The sequence below is a fragment of the Bombus bifarius genome, unplaced genomic scaffold (genome assembly GCF_011952205.1).
Source record: "Bombus bifarius isolate JDL3187 unplaced genomic scaffold, Bbif_JDL3187 scf7180000007966, whole genome shotgun sequence".
In the NCBI taxonomy this organism is placed as follows: Eukaryota; Metazoa; Arthropoda; class Insecta; order Hymenoptera; family Apidae; genus Bombus; species Bombus bifarius.
The window spans coordinates 3692458-3710712 of NW_022884352.1; the positions used below are offsets into that span (position 1 = coordinate 3692458).

An 18255-nucleotide genomic window follows, 5' to 3' on the forward strand; every position below is an offset into this window, starting at 1 on the left:
TAGTAGCAAAGTAAGGGTAAAACGAGGTAGTGATTTCTAGCGATCGTTTAGGTTCGTCTTCTTTATCCATCGTGCACGACGAAATCAAATTTCTTTCTCGTTATTGCTATTTGTTCCAAAAATACCATAATGATTCCACAAATCAGGTTCCTCTTTTGATCAAATTTTTGCCAACTGTGTAATCGCGGATTTTGTCATTAGATGGTATTGACAAAATCTCAATGCTTGGAATATTCGATCTATTGGCTTGGCAATTAAGTGATCGCGGATTTTGTCATTAGTTGGTATTGACAAAATCCGCGATCACTTAATTGCCAAGCCAATAGATCGAATATTGTAAGCTTCTTGTACGACAGTAGCGAGCTTCCGCCGATACTTATGGAAAGAAATGCACGTATCGAACAAATAATTGCAACTCGAATTTCCTGCGGTATTGAAATCTTCTCGGGTATACTTATCACGATAGACACCATGAAACCGTAGTGAATTCCGCTTATCGTGAGAAAGTAACGAGAAAGAAGGATTCACAAGCGGAACCAGATGGAAGGCAGAAGACAATGCGAGTGGAAAAGGGGATGACGGGAGAAAAAGAGGAACGGTCGTAATTACCGTAAGAATTATTCGCGCGATGCCATTGTGAGAATTGCTACCGAAACGGCAGCTGCCTTCGTGTATTGTCGAATGTCTTCGGTATTACAATTCTTACGTTCATTCCACTGCGTGTGTCTGAATATACGCCTACGTCCACACGAATCGATGCATAGTCGGCATGGATCGTTCGAGGACAAAGATACACGCATTGAATCGAAAGCGGAGAACAGTTTGATGCATGGGAACTGCGGCTGCGATTATTTCTTCGTTTTTTATGTCACCATGCGTGACGTAATAAAAGAAAGTTCTTCGCTGTAGGGTCTTTACTACAATTAGTTTATTTACAATAAATGGATTAAATAGACGTTGGTTAAACAGGAAACGATGGTTGTTTAACGTCAACTAATCACAATAACGTATTCTAATTAAGACAACTAGATGGTTAATTGGCAAGTCTCGTCACCACGGATCCAACGCTCTCTCTCACGCGAACCACACTCTCTCGACAACGCAATTCGCACTCTCTGACTTCTCGACTCACAATCTCTGGCTTCTCAACTAACACCGACTATTAATTCGTCTTTGTCCCTTAGCATCCCTTTGTCTTTCGTCTTAGCCGCACCACGCACGTGTTCCTCAACCGCTCGTGGCCAGGGTCACGCAGACCTTTTCCGGGAAACTGTTCGATCGAAGGACCGACGATACATTGTTGAGCCTGTCGGCACTTCGGCTTTCTCGCGACATTGTTTATAGTTCACCTGATATCTCTTAGGCCTCTCGATACGACGATACTACATTACTAAACGGGAATTTTGGGCGGCTCTTCGTTGCGTGTTTCCGAGCTTCAAGCGTTAGAAATGCGTGGACAAACCGAGTACTTGAGATTAGGGGATGAAGGAAGAATAGACGATTAACCAGAGTTGTTCTTTGCGTGTGATTGCAGGTTTGAGACGCGTGAATGAATCGACTGCGTGAGATTAGGGTGTGGAAGAGTTGGAATATATGTGAATGAACGTGTTCTGAGAATGTTTGCATAGTTGGCTGGAAATAGGTGAAACGGATGGTAAAGTAAAGAAAGAAAGGTTGTACGACAAATTGAATTTTTCTATTACAAATATCGTATATACCGTAGATAAGATACAATACTTTCAATCCGCAGTATTTAATCGATTTAATCGTTTGCAAGGAAAATTGAATAGTCTGTAAGAATTTGACAAGATCGATCGACGATTTTTAAGAAAATAACAACTGAAATAATATTTTATTTTTTGGCAGTGGATGTTTATAGATTTACGAGAAATTTGAAGGCGCAGGAATATATAAAATGTTCTTTTCATATTCATGAAAACATGAATATTTCCATAAACATTTGCAATCTACATATTTCCAAAGAACGATGTTTGCTCAAAGTTCGAACCATCGTTTGAAATAATACAAAGTCTAATGCGATGCAAATACAACTCTGATATTATAATTAACGCGTTCGTTAGCATCCGGTTTAACGTTCCTCGCGCGTAAATTCTAGGACATCGTAATCCGATCTGAATTCTCGTATTAATTTTTAGTGGAAAGATAGAAGACCCTAATCGGTAAATCCTTTGTCACTTCCCAACGAAACATCTGTCATGCGTGTTTGAAAAGAACAGAAACGTTTCTGCCTGCCGGACATAATGAACAGTTTGGTCTGGCTACCATATTCTTTTTCAGTATACAATCGTTTTTATCTTCAAAAAGAAAACGCTTAAACATGGTTCTGTGGTATAGTGGCGCGTTTAACGGAAACATTTATTATATTTCACGTTATTCTTTATACGGTAAATATGTCACGTGAACTCACTGAAGTCGTTCAAATCTTTCGACGATAGGAAATAATAAAAATTAAGTAAGTCTGACATTACGTACATAACGATAGACAAAATTATTATCAAATACCAGATACGTAATTAAAGGATTATAAAATAAAGAGAAAATTATTCGACTATCTGAGAAGATTGATTCCCATTGAAGATTCTACGGTACCGGAGATCCTCTTTTGAAATAATATTGTTTAATAATATTTGAAACAGTATAAAAAATGTAACTTTCCAAATCTTCGTTTGCTTGTTAATCTTTTTTAATTTTGCAATAAATCTTCCACGATAATCTTAATTTGCACGCTTAAAACTAAGTAACCTAAGTGACGACAAGGGGAAAAAGTTCGATTCCTTGTAAGATAAATGGAGAAAACACGACAAACACATAAACGACGAAGAGGAAGAAAAAGATGATTGCCGGACAGTTTTGGATGCAATAAGATGAAAGAAAAACGTGAAGGAATACGGCATGTCGTTTTCTCCATAGAAGTCAGAATCAATTGGAAGAAAGTCGTTGACGTATTAATTAGAGCAAACGAGGGGCATCGAACTTACGGAAAGTTTTAGCGAGCTAATTGCTGCCGTGGCTGATCGGTTCGCTACAAATTAAGTTAACGCGTGATACAGCGCAGCGGCCTCAGCCAGAAGAGTCGATGAATTTCGCGACGGTCAAACAACAACGCGGTTTCCTGCCAGCGTTTTTTGCACGGAATTACCAAAGGGGAAGACGAATCGTAATTACGAAAATCAGCCATGACGGAGCAGCTGCCGCCTCGTTCGATTAATTGTCGTGCAACATCCCCGAGGCTCTTCAAGACCAGCCACGGTTCCGTACCTGACATTTGATCCTTTCTGAGCAGCCGTGTAACGATGCCCGTTCACTTGTTCGCTGGTTCGCTCGTTTATTCCTTCGTTCGTTCGATCGACGTCTATGTTTTTATGAAACTTTGCTCGTCATTCGTAAGAGAAATCGGGTTTGCAGCGTGCATTAGTTCCGTACGAACGCTTATTTGTATATCATATTATAATGATTAGTAGCGATACATAGTGATTCACGATTTTACAAACGTTTGTCGTAAACAAATTTTCTAAATATATTATACGTGTCGTAGGAAACTTTATGAAATTTTATTACGCGGTCATCGCGATTATATTGGAGAAATTTGAAACCAATGAAAATAGAGGTAGCATGTAGAAATTACGAGACGTTTCTTGAAATAAATATATCTATCTCATTATAGCGTTAATGAAATTTAAAAGGAACTACTTTTACTAACAAGAAATCACACCGGCGTCATAAATTTCATTCATTTGGCGGACTCCTCGTTTCAACCACTTTCTACGTGTAATCTATATTAAGGAATTATCTTCCTCCGATACATCGGCTTTAATTAATTATCAGTTTCTCAAACACGATCATAAAAATGATGTTTTCGATAAAAATCTGTAATTGCATTCTATGTACATATTTACCCATTCGAGACATTTCTTCCTTAAACGCATGTACAGAGTGTCCCATTTTTATAATTTATAATTTTATCATTTTTTATAATTTGTAGGTAGTTCCATTTAAACAAACAAGTAAACTCGACATCTCCAAGACGCGATAAGATTTGTAACCATCGCGAGCTGTCCCCTCGAAACAAATAAGTTTCATTTGAAACACTTTTTCGAATAATGTGTAATTTGATGGATATTTGTGTTGATCGATTAAAATGGGACACCCTGTACATGCACTCCAATTACATATCGCGGAAATGAATTCTCCTCGAATTTTGTCGATTCATAATCGAGCAAAAACTAGCGAAACTTCAACTTGAAAGGTTCACGAGCTTTAATTAATTAGTATTATTAATGCTGGTTTAGCATAAATAAGACACAGAAAGATGGAAAAGAGGTCATTTCAGGCGAAAGGGAAAAGTTATTTATTTTATTACAACCTCATCCTGATTCTGTCGCGCCAATTAAAACCGATAAATTGTATTTAACCCAACGATAAATCCGGCAACAATTATCTGGACCGAACAATTTATACGACAATTTTAACGAGATAAGAATACGATGATTACAGTGAATATTCGATATTTTAGTGTCGTTCGATATCTTTGGTGAAAGTGTAAGTAGTGACAAATGTTCCTTTGAAGCAACATACAGTATCTGTAAGATTATAATTATTAGCTAGCAACGGAATGGAAATTATAGGTATAAAATGTTGTTTAATTCGTCCGAGCCTGTTCGATGTGAAATTAAGCTTCATATTGAAAGCAACGTTTGTAAATTATTTTAAGCTATAACGTACCTACTAAGCGTGAAATTTGTTATTTATTGCTGACGTATTCGATATACTTTTTTGTACGAGATATAATGTTTTCTAGAATCTTTATTAATTTCCAGAGCATGATTGTAGGTGTTAAATCATATTTAAATTACACAATTTTCTCGCATAAATGCATAAATCATTTGTATCTTATTTGGTATAAATTTTGGCTAATTATGGTCGAAGGAAAATTATGCCATGTCTTAAACTTTTCACAAAGTTATGAATTAACAGATTAATTTCTAATGACGCAAATTGCGTATTAGATAGTTTGTATACCTCGCCCCTTTTCTTAACACCTTGTAGAATACGTAATAAGAAATCTATGCAATATAAATTCTATTTATTATAATTATTTTCAATTACTTCATAAGTTCTTTTTATTACCAGTATTTGTCCATTTTTCACTGGCTATCTCAATTCTCACATTCATAAGTGAATTCTTAAATAAATGTCTCTACTCTACAGTACCATAAACATAACCTTCGAAAGCATTTCCTCTTATGAAATCGCAAGATATTTGGTTTAACCTTACCTGGCATCTCCAAGCGGTACGTAAAATCAACTGCGTATTGGACACATTTTTGAGTATTCGTTGCGTAAAACACGAAGAACACGGTGGTCCTTTAGTACTGCAGTAATAAGTTCATTTACATAATTAACCGGCTGTTGTATCGACGAGTGGTGAAAATAAAGAAGTAGATGCGTTAATTATCGAAACTCGAGTTTCCACCTGCACATGCACGCGCGAAATGGCAAGTGATTCAAAGAAATCCCGTTATGTCGTGACAAATTATTAGCCCGGTTGTAACACGCGCCGTTCGTTCTATAAATTATTTTATTCGCAATAAACGAGATGACTGAGTCATGATTATCGGCCGTTTTCAGCCATCGAATTGCGTATCCGTCTCTTCACGTGCCGTTTTTACCCTCTTTATCTTGCTCCTTATCGCCGCCATGCTCTCTCTCTCTTCCACTTTCTTCGACTTGTTCTGTTCCGCGCGAAGCCTTTTACTCCGGTGTATTTCACCTGCTCGAAATTTATCACGAACCAGCAACTGATTTCCGGTTCTCTCGTTCTTCCTTTTCACCGAAAGTGTAAAACACGGAAATACTTCGAAGCACAACCTCGAGTGATTCAGATTCTTCATACTCACGAATGTACACTGCTGTGCTGTCTTCACTGATGGAAATGCTCCCATTGTTGGAAAATGATTCATTTTTGAAATTGTGGATACACAGGTAAACACTAACTACTTTGTTACAGTACACTATACTACTCTTATATCGTGTTGCAAATCTTCGATAAATTTCAATTTACGATACATTTTCGAACTGCAAAAGTCAAATCACAGATCACCGTTTCCTTGTTGACATACTAATCACAGATGAGATGTCGAATATACACAGCATTTGATGGAGTTTACATTACGTGTTCTGAAATACCGATTGTACAAAAGGTCAGAGATTTTGTTATGCCATCTATGATCTAGGGTGGTGGATATAAACACAGCGTTCGATCCAACCAGTCGTGTGAGTGAAGGTTAAGAGAGTACATAAAAAGATTGTTTTTTGTTGCATCCAAAATTCAGCCACATTTGAAAATCATTGAATTTAGAAAAGTAGGTAAGTGCACAGTAGCTTTTGCTTATGATTACCATTTCAATCAACCATTTATTTATGTGATTTGTGTCAAATTCCAAATTAAATATTCCTTTTTTATTTTCGTTATTTTTTCTCCAATCCTGTATTTGATTGTTAGAGATATCGATAGCTTGCGTTCTTTACTTCTATCGTGACAGGCTTTGTAATGGAATGTATTAATATAATTTTCGCTGGTTTTGGTGTTACTTTCTTTTATATTTAATTCGACTTGATTTGATGGTGTCGATTAATGACGCCACTAACATGGAAGGATTAAGTCGTCAATTCAAAGCATGGACGCCATGATGATTAATGGTCAATCTGATTTTTTACGGAGATTTAGTAATGTATCACTTATTGTAACGAAAGCTATCACATTTTTGCATTGTCTTTTCACTGAATCATTAATAATACTTGATATACATACAGTTATTTATTTCGTGATACACAATTTATTTGATTACGTAATTTCATGTACTTCCTTGGTCAAAACATCGAAGACAACGTTCTTCGCATCTAATCGTAACATAATTGAATAATAAATAAATTCATATTCTTTTGAGAATGCTAATTGGAAATTAAAAAATGATTATACAAATGCCCTTTGATATATCAACGTTTCTTATTTCAAATAAATTAAAGGAATAATTTTATTGTCTGCATTTGGATTACGTTGTACTGTGTTTCCCGCGCATTTTCTCTATAGCAGCGTCATCTCCTGACTTTTTTTAAAATAACTTTTATTATTTCTATGAGGAAGTCGCCATTACATGTTCAGTTTCCGGCATGTAATATTATCGTTCTCTTCGAATCTCATCTTTTAATATCTCAAACTATTTAAACAATTGACCTTGTGTTTTTAAAAATAGATTATAATATTTCACGTTTTAACGTGTTAAAGGTTGTTCACGATCTGCACTCTTTCCTACTCTCCGCAAAAGATCTAGCGATGTTTCAGAAATCAAGAATGTAAGTATCTCTGAATGTCGTGCTTCGCACTGTTTCCAAAAACGAGTTATAATAGATATCCCACGCTTTTTTCAGATTTTCTCCAGCCTTCACTTTTTCCATGGCGTTCGATGATTTTTATTTGATGATGGACTTCACGATGATGTTTTCTGGATCGCAACAACATCGAAGACGACGTTCCTCGCATCTAATCGTGAGTCGCATACTTTTCTATTCCTTCGGTTACCCAATCGTATCTTAGGATCTAAGGTTCGAATCGACCTGGGTGACTGGTTGTATTACGTTCAATTTTTCACGAGCATGGTAGCCGCGGGTTTATTTTATAGCCATAAGCAGTGACATTTTCTTGGCTATTGTCATATTTATAAGCGTTTTTGCGTGTCCAATCAGTTTCGGGAAATATAATTTCAAAAATCGATGGTGAAACTGACACGAATAGAATGCAGCATGCGAGCTTTGCATGTCGACTTTTTAAATTCGTATGGGCGCGAATGGATCTCGAAACGAACCACGACGATAAATGAAATTATCGTGACAGAAAACCGTCGAATTTCGACGATTTAACGCACGTTGATTTGACACGTTCCTGGACGGGACACGCGTGGCTACGCTCGACGAGCATTCTCGAATCACCTTTCCCCGTAGCGAGAGTATCGAAGCGGCAAATTGACGGGTAACCAGCCGAGAAAACCGACGAGTCGACTTTCGGCGCGTGCCGGCCTCTGCTCGCGGTATCCGGTTGCGTACTTGCGCACCACACACGCCGACACCCGCCTCAGCGGCCGCGTGGGTGCGCTCGCGTGGTCATCATACTGCACGGTGCAGCCATACAAGGTAGAAATGCAGCAACCTTGTCGATTGAGTTACCAACGACTCGTGTATATTAATTACACGTGTGTCAGGTTGGTAACGTTGATGTTATCGATGCCGGTTTAATTACACGATTATTTTCTGCATGTCGGTTGCATTTACGAATGATCTGCACTGTTTGAAAATTCAAGTAGAACCTACAATCTTTGGTTGTCGAGTTGAGAACAAATTTTTCACGTTTCTTGTTCCTTTTTTTTTTTTTTTTTTTTAGTAAAATTAGGAAATACGAACAAAGTACGTAATAACAAGCTGATTATTAGTTTATTAGTCGTTAGTAGACAAGTTTATTAGTTGTTAAACTGCTGTACACCCCCGTTTAGAACTATTAAGGTTATTATAACAAAATGAAATATAGATGTTGAAAGATACATGTTATTGGATAATACAAAAGCGAGGAAACGACGAGTATGCCATGTATCTCGTGCTAATCGTCGAAAGCTGCAATAGACGTTTCGTTCTTGATGTTTTTGTTGCCGTTGGCATCTGATTTCCGGTGTTCACGATACTTGCATTGTTCTGGCCCAGCCGGAGGGTAGCCCCTTTGCAAAATTAACGTTCCACCACTATTTACGCGACTACTGGCCGATTCTTATCGGAATCGAATCTTCTCTCCTTCTTGTGCCTTTCTCGAAATCGATTAATTGCTCGCTCGACAACGAAGGTCGGCCGAGATTGGTGATTCGGGGACGACGAACTCGAGTTCGTCTGCCGACTGAGTTCCCACGTGTCTATTCTCGATATACCGGGTGTCGGAAAACGTACGATCAAAGGTGTGTGGTATTAACGTAAGCAATACAGAGAACTTTAATATTTGTGTTCTAAACGATCCTCTACGCAAATATCGTTTTATAAATATTTATAAAATAACTTTTAGAGAGATAACTCGATAGTCGAGAGAACTTCAATGTTTGTTTTCTCAGAGATAATGATATTTGAAGTCGGTAAAAAATCAAATAGTTATATCGAGTATTATAATCTAAATCTTTTACCTATACATATATTTTTATGTGATTTTCGTACATAATACTTTTGTGTATTATGTACATTGTAAGCATTTGTGTATCTCTTTTATTTCCTATGGATTTATAATCGTTCATAGCCTACTTATTATTTTAAACACAATTTGTCAAACAAATCAAGTATACTTTTTCCAAATAAAATAAAACACCGTTCTATAAACCACTGAAACAAACCACATTTCGTTCATATCGCCCCAAACGTTTTCTCCTAAATGTTCAAGGCCAATTTAATACCAATCTTTCTAAACACTCTATGTGCATGTATAGGTCGATGAACGAGACACCTCGCACGAAACAGGGCCATGACATTGCGCGTCGAATACACAAAATTCGAGCAGACCCGGTGTCACAGCCGTTTCCAACTCGTATCGTTACTCAGGACGGATTACACGGGCGTAAAGATTTCCGGGCGTAAAAAATGAGGAAGCGAGGCGGCCAGAAGCGGCGACGTTACGAGGCGAATCGTGCGCTGATACGCACCTGTCCCGTACCGGAGCCAATCACAGCGTCCTAACGAACGAAGAAGCCCTTTTTGCGGCCAGAACCTTTTTCTCTTTCTCTGTCCCTTTTCACTCTGCTTTCTTTCTCGTTGTTCGACCGTTCTTCTCAATCGTGCCGCCAGCAAATTACCAGCGAGTTGGCGCGCAATTCGCAAGAATCGAACGGTCCTGGCAATCGCACGCTTCTAATTAACGAAACTGCGTCCTTTCTCTGCTTTTGTCCACCTCGTGTGTTACATATTCGCTGATTAAAGCCGCAATCTATCGGGTAGCTAAGCTAAGTTATGCTATGTTAAATGTACAAGTATTAGCTGCGATATACGGAACCGTCTCGACTAAAAGCTAAGCTAAGCCATTAGCCTGATTTTTAGTTGACTTCTGATGCTTTCCTGAAATTACTGCTTATTTAAATATGGAGATATCTTCTTAATACAGCAGCCTTTCTTCAATTTTGTTTCTTCTTTTGTACTCTTAACAGAGTTTCAATGAAAATCCTGATTTGTGCATTAGAATCAGTTTGTTCGTCTACGTTTGTTCTCGATGCGAGAAAATTATCAATAGACCACAGATTTTTATACAAATTTACATCTTTATGAATGCAGATAAAGCAGAATCTAAATAGTGATTCGTTTCACCCGGCAAAAATTATATTTTACTTTGGCTATTTTACGTATCTTTCGCGCCTTTATATTTCAAAATAAAATTACAGTAAAAATTCACAGTGTAGTTTCGACGGATACAATTAAAATTTGTGCAGTTGTAACATCCGACAAAATCGACGTCCGCTTACGACTGTCGTTTTAGCGTATTTTGTGCTCTTGGTTTTACGTTGGCGCGTTTGAGCAAGGACGGCTGAAAATCTGGTTCCTGCGAGACAACGTACTGTTTATCGACATCCGATACCATCCGCAGACTAGGAAACGATAATGGCCACCGCTTAAACGTCAGGCACCCTGATTTTGCGGAAATGAGTGTAATTAATACGCACGTGGAATGCAAAGTCTTGTATCTCGGGAGATTATGTTCTCTTTTTTTGATGGAATTATTCAGATTGCGCTTTTAAAATGTATCGCATTCGCGTTCTTCTCTTGTCAAGCTTAAATTGTGTTTGATTCTTCGAAGGATTCTCACGAGGTTTTGCAAGAATTTTTGAGTGAATTGTGGACAGCGCTGGATGAATAATTTGTGAAGTTAGTTAGCCAGGTATTTTTGAAATTCAGAAATTTTACAGAATCATCGTCGATTATTTCAAGCGGGTTTTAAAATGTATCGCATTTGCGTTCTTCACTTGTCAAGCTTAAAATGTGTTTGATTCTTCGAAGGATTCTCACGAGGTTTTGCAAGAATTTTTGAGTGAATCGTGGACAGCGCTGGATGAATAATTTGTGAACTTAGTTAGCCAGGTATTTTTGAAATTCAGAAATTTTACAGAATCATCGTCGATTATTTCAAGCGGGTTTTAAAATGTATCGCATTTGCGTTCTTCACTTGTCAAGCTTAAAATGTGTTTGATTCTTCGAAGGATTCTCACGAGGTTTTGCAAGAATTTTTGAGTGAATCGTGGACAGCGCTGGATGAATAATTTGTGAACTTAGTTAGCCAGGTATTTTTGAAATTCAGAAATTTTACAGAATCATCGTCGATTATTTTAAGGGGACTTTAAAATGTATCGCACTTGCGTTCTTCACTCCTCAAGCTTAAATTGTGTTTGATTCTTCGAAGGATTCTCACGAGGTTTTGCAAGAATTTTTGAGTGAATCGTGGACAGCGCTGGATGAATAATTTGTGAAATTAGTTAGCCAGGTATTTTTAAAATTCAGAAATTTTACAGAATCATCGTCGATTATTTTAGGGAGGTTTTCCAAAACCTACATAAAACGGTTGAACTTTTTTTAAAGTTTGATCGACGTAACAGATAAACAGAGCGATAAAAGTGAATTCTTAAGACTACGAAAAGATAATAAACAATTCCTTAGCTTCCAGGAAGTAATCGAAAGCGTCACGTCTGCTACAATGTTACTATATAATGACGTTACGTATTTGTTGCTATTCTTGATTCTACAATAACGTTATTTTACAGGGTTATTGTCAGTAATATTGAAAACGTAGTGATATGGAAATTTCGAGGAAACAGGGTACGTCAAAACAGGTGCTGATATGCAATTGTTATAGAAACACGTGCATTGGAGAATCTTCATTATTTCCATTTCTATTATTTGAATCTTTGAGCATTCAGATGTAATGTTATCCTAATTCTTTATTTGTTAAATGTTTTGCACCTGCAGTTGCAGCCTTTCGTAATAACGATAGATAATGTTATTGTAGAATCGTAGTTGTATTGTAGAATCGAGTGGAATGAATTTCGTCAAATTCCGAAGTTCGAAAGATCGAAAGTTTGAAAAGTCAAAATTTCAAAAAATACAAAATTCGACGATCCGAAAATTTAAAAAACGAAAATTTACAAGTTTGAAAAATCGAAGATATGTGCTACCAAAATTATAGGAATTTAAAAATTAGTCTTGAAACAAATTACAGTAAGTACCATATTATATCAGACATCTACTTTTTTCTCTGTATATCCACACACACACACGCACCTATATATGTCGAGTTATCATTGGGATTAGGGGCGTTTAACGAATCTTCGTTTGGATTAGCCATTGTTGTTATACCATATAGATGACAGTTAATGCTACAAATATGATCATTACAGAATTTGACAATTAACCGTGGCCGACTAGATACACCAGATGCTAATGACAATAATCTTAGATTCAATAACGAATACACGGTCAACAGAATAGCAAATGCGCTTACTTGTCCTAAGTCCAAGTGTAACTAAACTTACTTGCCCACAGACCAAGTGTAATTGATCTTATTTGTCCACAGTGCAAGTGTAACTGATCTTACTTGTCCACAGTCCAAGTGGAACTCCTCCTGTACCTTTCTATGTACTTTTTTGTACCCCTTGGGTCAACTATGTTTTTAAGGAGAGCTATAGAACTACATAATATCTTTGTTAGTTAAAAAGTCCATTCCGTGACCGTGGCCACGTTTAGCGACCAGATGGATCATTTCGAGCCTAAGCATGTTGTCATAAATCTCGGGCAAACATACTCGGTGTTTCGATCGTTCGCGGAGAGACGCGATCGCGAGATATCACGTCAACGAGAGTTGTAAGTTCCCGTTACGATTAAACAATCGACGCCACGAACTGATCGATTCCCTTATTTCGATTATGATAATAAGGATAGTTCAATGAAATTTCACAGAATTAACACAAATAAATTAATGTTTATTTCAACAACTTATTAACTAGAAAGATATAAATGGAACAAAAAAAATGTAACTGCGTTTTGGTTGATAAGTAGTGCGCGACATACCACATGTGTTGACGGTTCGACTTCTCGAAAAGTTCTGCACGCCTTTCGATTTTTTCCGTTTTTTCTGGAAGGCGACCCCCACTACGTTCGGATCACGCCACATTCTTTTACGCGAGGTAAAATAACGGCCACGAGTCGACGTTTCTGGAGGTCGCCCTGCTTAATGAACCATGCGCTTGCCACTACAATGTTTGTTTGCCGGGCAGCCGCGACGATCCGTCTGCGACATTATAGTGCCGCGATCGACAGTTAAGAATATGATCTATGGCAAGCTGCATGGCGTAACACTCGGATTAAATCATAAACAACTACCAAGTTTTATTATTTAAGTACAGCTATAATAAAAAGTCTAGACTAAGTATTGAAGATCATTCTGGCGTAACTCAACGTATTTGTCCACTGTACAAGTAGAATTTATCTGAAAGAACTGAACCGCAGTCCAAGTGAAATTGCCCTTAAATACTTCTATCCGTACCTTTCGGGTCAATCTGTGCTTTTAAGGAGAGCTATATAATTACTCCATACCGTTACGTCGGGCAACACTCTACCTAGACCGAATCAAATGACCGCCCATCCTTACTAAGTACCCTCGATAGTCGCAAGGACCCATCATAAATCTCAGGAATTTGCTAGCTAAGGTCCTTCGGACCGAACAAACATCTCTTTACTGAATCGTTTTTGAAGCTTATTGTTTACTACGGGAAGACACTTTACACTAGCAACTTTTTATCAAGGGTAGCTAAGACCCTTCCTAATCCATCAATCTGTTTTTATCTAACCAGAAGCAATGTCTAACCTTCACTTTCACATGTCTCGCCTTCACTTTCCTAACCAAAATTGCCATCAACAAATACAATGGTCCCTTGCGTTAGCCCACACCCGTCAGTAGCTTTCCTCCGACACAGCATCGTCACTTTACCTCGCTTATTCTTCATCGTTAGAATAGCCAACATGTAATTACCGGGTTTCTATCCTTAAATCAATCACTTACTTAACTTGTACATACGCATCGGTGTAATTATCTTCTTTACAGAGTTGTTGGAATAAACGTTAATTTATACCTGTTAATTCGGCGTAAGCACAATTGAACCAGCCCTATTATCGTAACAGAAATCAGGGGTTCGATCAGTTCGTGGCGTCGATTATCTAATCGTAACGGGAATTTGCGACTCTCGTTGACGTGTTTTCTCGTCATCGCGTCTCTCCGCGAATGGTCGAAGAAACAATACCTTCGTTAGGTACACGTCCCTTCGGTGACCGTGGTTACGTTCAGCGACCCGTTGTGTCACTTGGATCCCAAGCCCACTGTCGTAAACCCATTAAACCGACAGAACTCAATTCTGACAGCGTATAGCATTTTATATATATATATATATTATATAGCATTAGGTATTTGTCAATTTTGTAAATAAACCTATTTGACCCCCCCCCCCTCCCTCTCATCCCATCCCTCCTCAAAGTTACACAGCACCCAAAAAGTAGACTACCGAAGCGTCCTGTTTTGCGACCAAGTTTTCAGGACAGAAAAAATCAACGAAAAACAAAATCATATGAAAGCTCCGCTGCCCAGCGGCTTAAACCCAAAGATTGTATTAAACGCAAAAAATGTAAAGCGCCGACACATAATATAGTATGGCTACGTCGTACCTTTGCCTAACACATCATTATCAAAATTCATAGTTTATTGTGAATACCCAAATGTATTAAAATGTATCTTGGTGTAATAAACGTTATTTAAAAAAAAAAAAGAAAAAAACCCACTGTCGTAAATCTCGGGCACTCATACTCGGATTAGAACGTGAACAACTATTTCTCAGTTTTATTATTTAAGTACAGCTATAATAAAAGGTCTGGATTAAAGTATTGCGGACCTTGCCGACCATTCCAAAAGAAAGGCCCCGATGTCCTTTTATCTCTGACATATACAGGGTCATTAGTAACTGGTGGTACAAGCGGAAAGATTCTACGCGAAAAAAGAAGCCGAAAATTTAGAATAAAAATTTTTCTTTTTTTAATTTTTTTAAAAATCAAGATCCGAATGTGGAAACGAGACCAAAGCAAGGGAATACTGGAAAGAAGAGGAGGAAGAAAGATGCAGACTATTGCAGAAGAAAAGAACAAAACCTGAGACATGTAATAGAAGAATGTGAAATAACGGGAGGACCAAAGGACGTAGGATAAACGCTGAACGAGACTGGGGAAGGTTTAGGAGAACTGAAAACAATAATAGAGGAGAGAAGGACAAACGACAAGGAGGAGGCACAGCAAGGAGGCTAAATTATAGTCCCTAATGTTTAGTTTCTAGAGGTAGAATAAGCAAGGTAGTGCAATAGAATAGAGTGGAAAAGGGGGAAGGTAAACATATAAGAAGAAAATTAGATGTAAGGGATGTAAAACCCGAAAGACTAAACAAAAATAAATAATAAAAATAAATATAAGCAAAACGGATGCCAAACTTCGATATAGCTTCACATTTAGCGAACACTGTTATCTCTGTTTATCTCTCAAAACACACTGCAGACGTAATTGGAAAAACTTAATGGGACATTCTACTGTTATCAATCGCACACACCAAGAAACATTCGTACGGAAGAAACAGTTGCATAAGAAAGCAAGATACGCGGAGAAGAAACGACGTTTCTAACAGTTGTTTAGTATATCGCGAAGCAGGCTCGATCGATTTGACTGAAACGAAGAAGCCAGTTTCGCGAATAAAGCGTGAGCATGGCGCACAGGGTAGCAGAGATTTTACGATAGCAATTATGAGGTTGGAAGAGTTTAAGTGGCTATAAGTCTGCCGGTAATTGAAAGGACCGTTTTTTTCATCGAGAACTGACGCGGTTCGCAGATTGCCTCTAACCAGCGCCGCGATCTCCGTTAATTTCCGGCAAGATGAAGTTTTTCTGCGAAGCCGGCGAACAAATCGACGCGCCCGCTGTATTGTAAATCAGCGTAAACGATCGTGATCGTCGAGCGCGTTTTCGAACAGACTCATGGGCCAATTTGTCGAATGTGATATACGCGAACCAAGCGCTTCGTTTCTTATCGGTTTTTTCGGTTTGTAGCTTGAGTAACGAGTTTGTTCGAGTTGCTTTAAAAGCCCGTTAACGCTATGTAGAAATATCGAAGAGCAACTTTGTTCTCTCTCTTTAAATGGAATGCAACTTTTACAAAATTGTGTTTTTCATAACAAGGCTCGATGTAAAACGTGCAATGGGGAAATATGTTAACGATTCGAAAAACAACATTATTCTTGATTGGTATAACGTAGAAGTTGCTCGAATATGCGAGTTAAATGATTCATTTCGTACGATATATCTGTACGTTGAAAACGAAACGAAGGTTTCCCAGAAGCGCTAAATATTTCAAGGAATAATCAGCACTGATTCGAAACGCAGAAGCAGTTAAAATTGTTCTACCAGTTCAATCACAAATCGTTCAACACATAATTGTACCTGTACTTAATCACGAATAATACCATACCATATATCCGGACTATCATTAGTACTATTATCGACCTCAGAGGAAGACAAACCCACAGATACCGCAGAAAAAGAGAACGAAAAGAGTATGGAATGAAATTGGTGTAGAGCAAAAGATACGCTTTCGTCGTTGTAAATGATATTCATCTTGTGATGTTATTAACAGGGGAAACAGTATCCACAACAGTAACCTTGTCGTTCTCTTGGTTCATATTTCCATAGATATTCGAGAGTTTTATTTCGTTTGATCTTCTAATTGCTTTGAACAGCGTATAAGACAAATACCCGAGAATGAATCGTAGAGGAAGGAAGGAAAAGGAAGATGGAAGAGCGAATGGAATCGATAGAAGAGAGAAAAGGAGAGATAGATTGGACAGAAAAAGGAAGAAGGTATCTTACTGTTCCCCTCGTACGTATTTCAATAGATATTTGATAAATGCCTTTTTATATATGATCCTTTGATTGTTTTCAGTGGCGTGTAAGGCAGATGCTCAGAAATCATAGAAAAATAAAAGGACAAGAGCGAAGATGAATGAAAAGGAAAGAAGAGGAAATTCAGAAGAAAAAGAGCGAAGGTTACTGCGCCGATGTATGCAAATTTTACACGAGCGTCGATTTAAGCAGGCGCGGCGCGCCAGTCTGTATAATAGCGAGTAAACACGGCGTGTTTAATACGCATCGCGGATGGATGGAACGCGTATGGCTGCGCGGTAATTAGAAACGAGGCGAACGCTTGGTAGGCGTAGGCGATAGCGATCGCACACGAGCCAACAACCAAAGAAGAAGAACGCGGTCCGTGCGTGAATATTCAAGCTCCGCTATGCTTCGCAGGATAGCGGTCACCTGCCGCACAGGTGCCCCCTACTCCTTCGCTACCTCGTAATTCAACCTTCAGGCCGATCCTTACCAGCAGTCACTTCCAGGTGTGGAACAGAGAGCGTTACCCGATTTCCGTTTTATCTCCGCTCTGCCCCTCGCCCTTATCTCTGTCGCTTTATCTAGCGTCCCCCGTGCGGCTCCCTTTTCACGTTTTTCCATCTTACTTTTCCCCTATTTTAAAATGTACACCGGTACCGCCTACTATCAGTCCTGCGACGTTACACGGCGTAACGAGTAATTTATGAAACGAGCCTCGATCGGAAAATACTGTTGTAATTTGGTATTTACATCTTTGATCGGATATCTTATTCGAGATTAAGGTACGCGCTTATCTTCGTGATAGAGTGAAATAACGAGAAGGAAGCGAATATGTAATTGAATATGTCGAGATAGTAGGTATGAGATAAATAAGTAAATGCGACGAGCTGCAAATATATATTTGTAATTTCATTTTTACATAGCTTGGTTATGTAAATGGTATGCTTGTTTCATATACTGGTGGTATATTGTTGCGAATTTCGAATCGCTCTTCAAATATATACAGATATATATATACAAATATATACTGCTAATATGTACGGACACGACGATAGTGATCTTTATTCCGATAGAGTTCGACAGAATTTTCTCAAGGTAATAGTATTCCAAGTTGGCTCTTCTTTAAACTCTTCGCTGTAATACATACCAAGGAATGTACTCGCGTTTGTACGCGTAACGAGTTCATTCTACTGAATTAGCGAAAGTAGAA

The 18255-nt window shown here is 38.2% G+C and overlaps 1 long non-coding RNA gene across 1 annotated transcript; it reads left to right on the forward strand.

Moving 5' to 3' along the window:
- Positions 1–12259: 12259 nt before the first annotated feature.
- LOC117206814 lies at positions 12260–17943 on the forward strand. The gene is made up of 3 exons (XR_004487439.1): positions 12260–12297; positions 15179–17018; positions 17101–17943. It is a non-coding gene; the product is annotated as an uncharacterized LOC117206814 (long non-coding RNA).
- Positions 17944–18255: the final 312 nt, after the last annotated feature.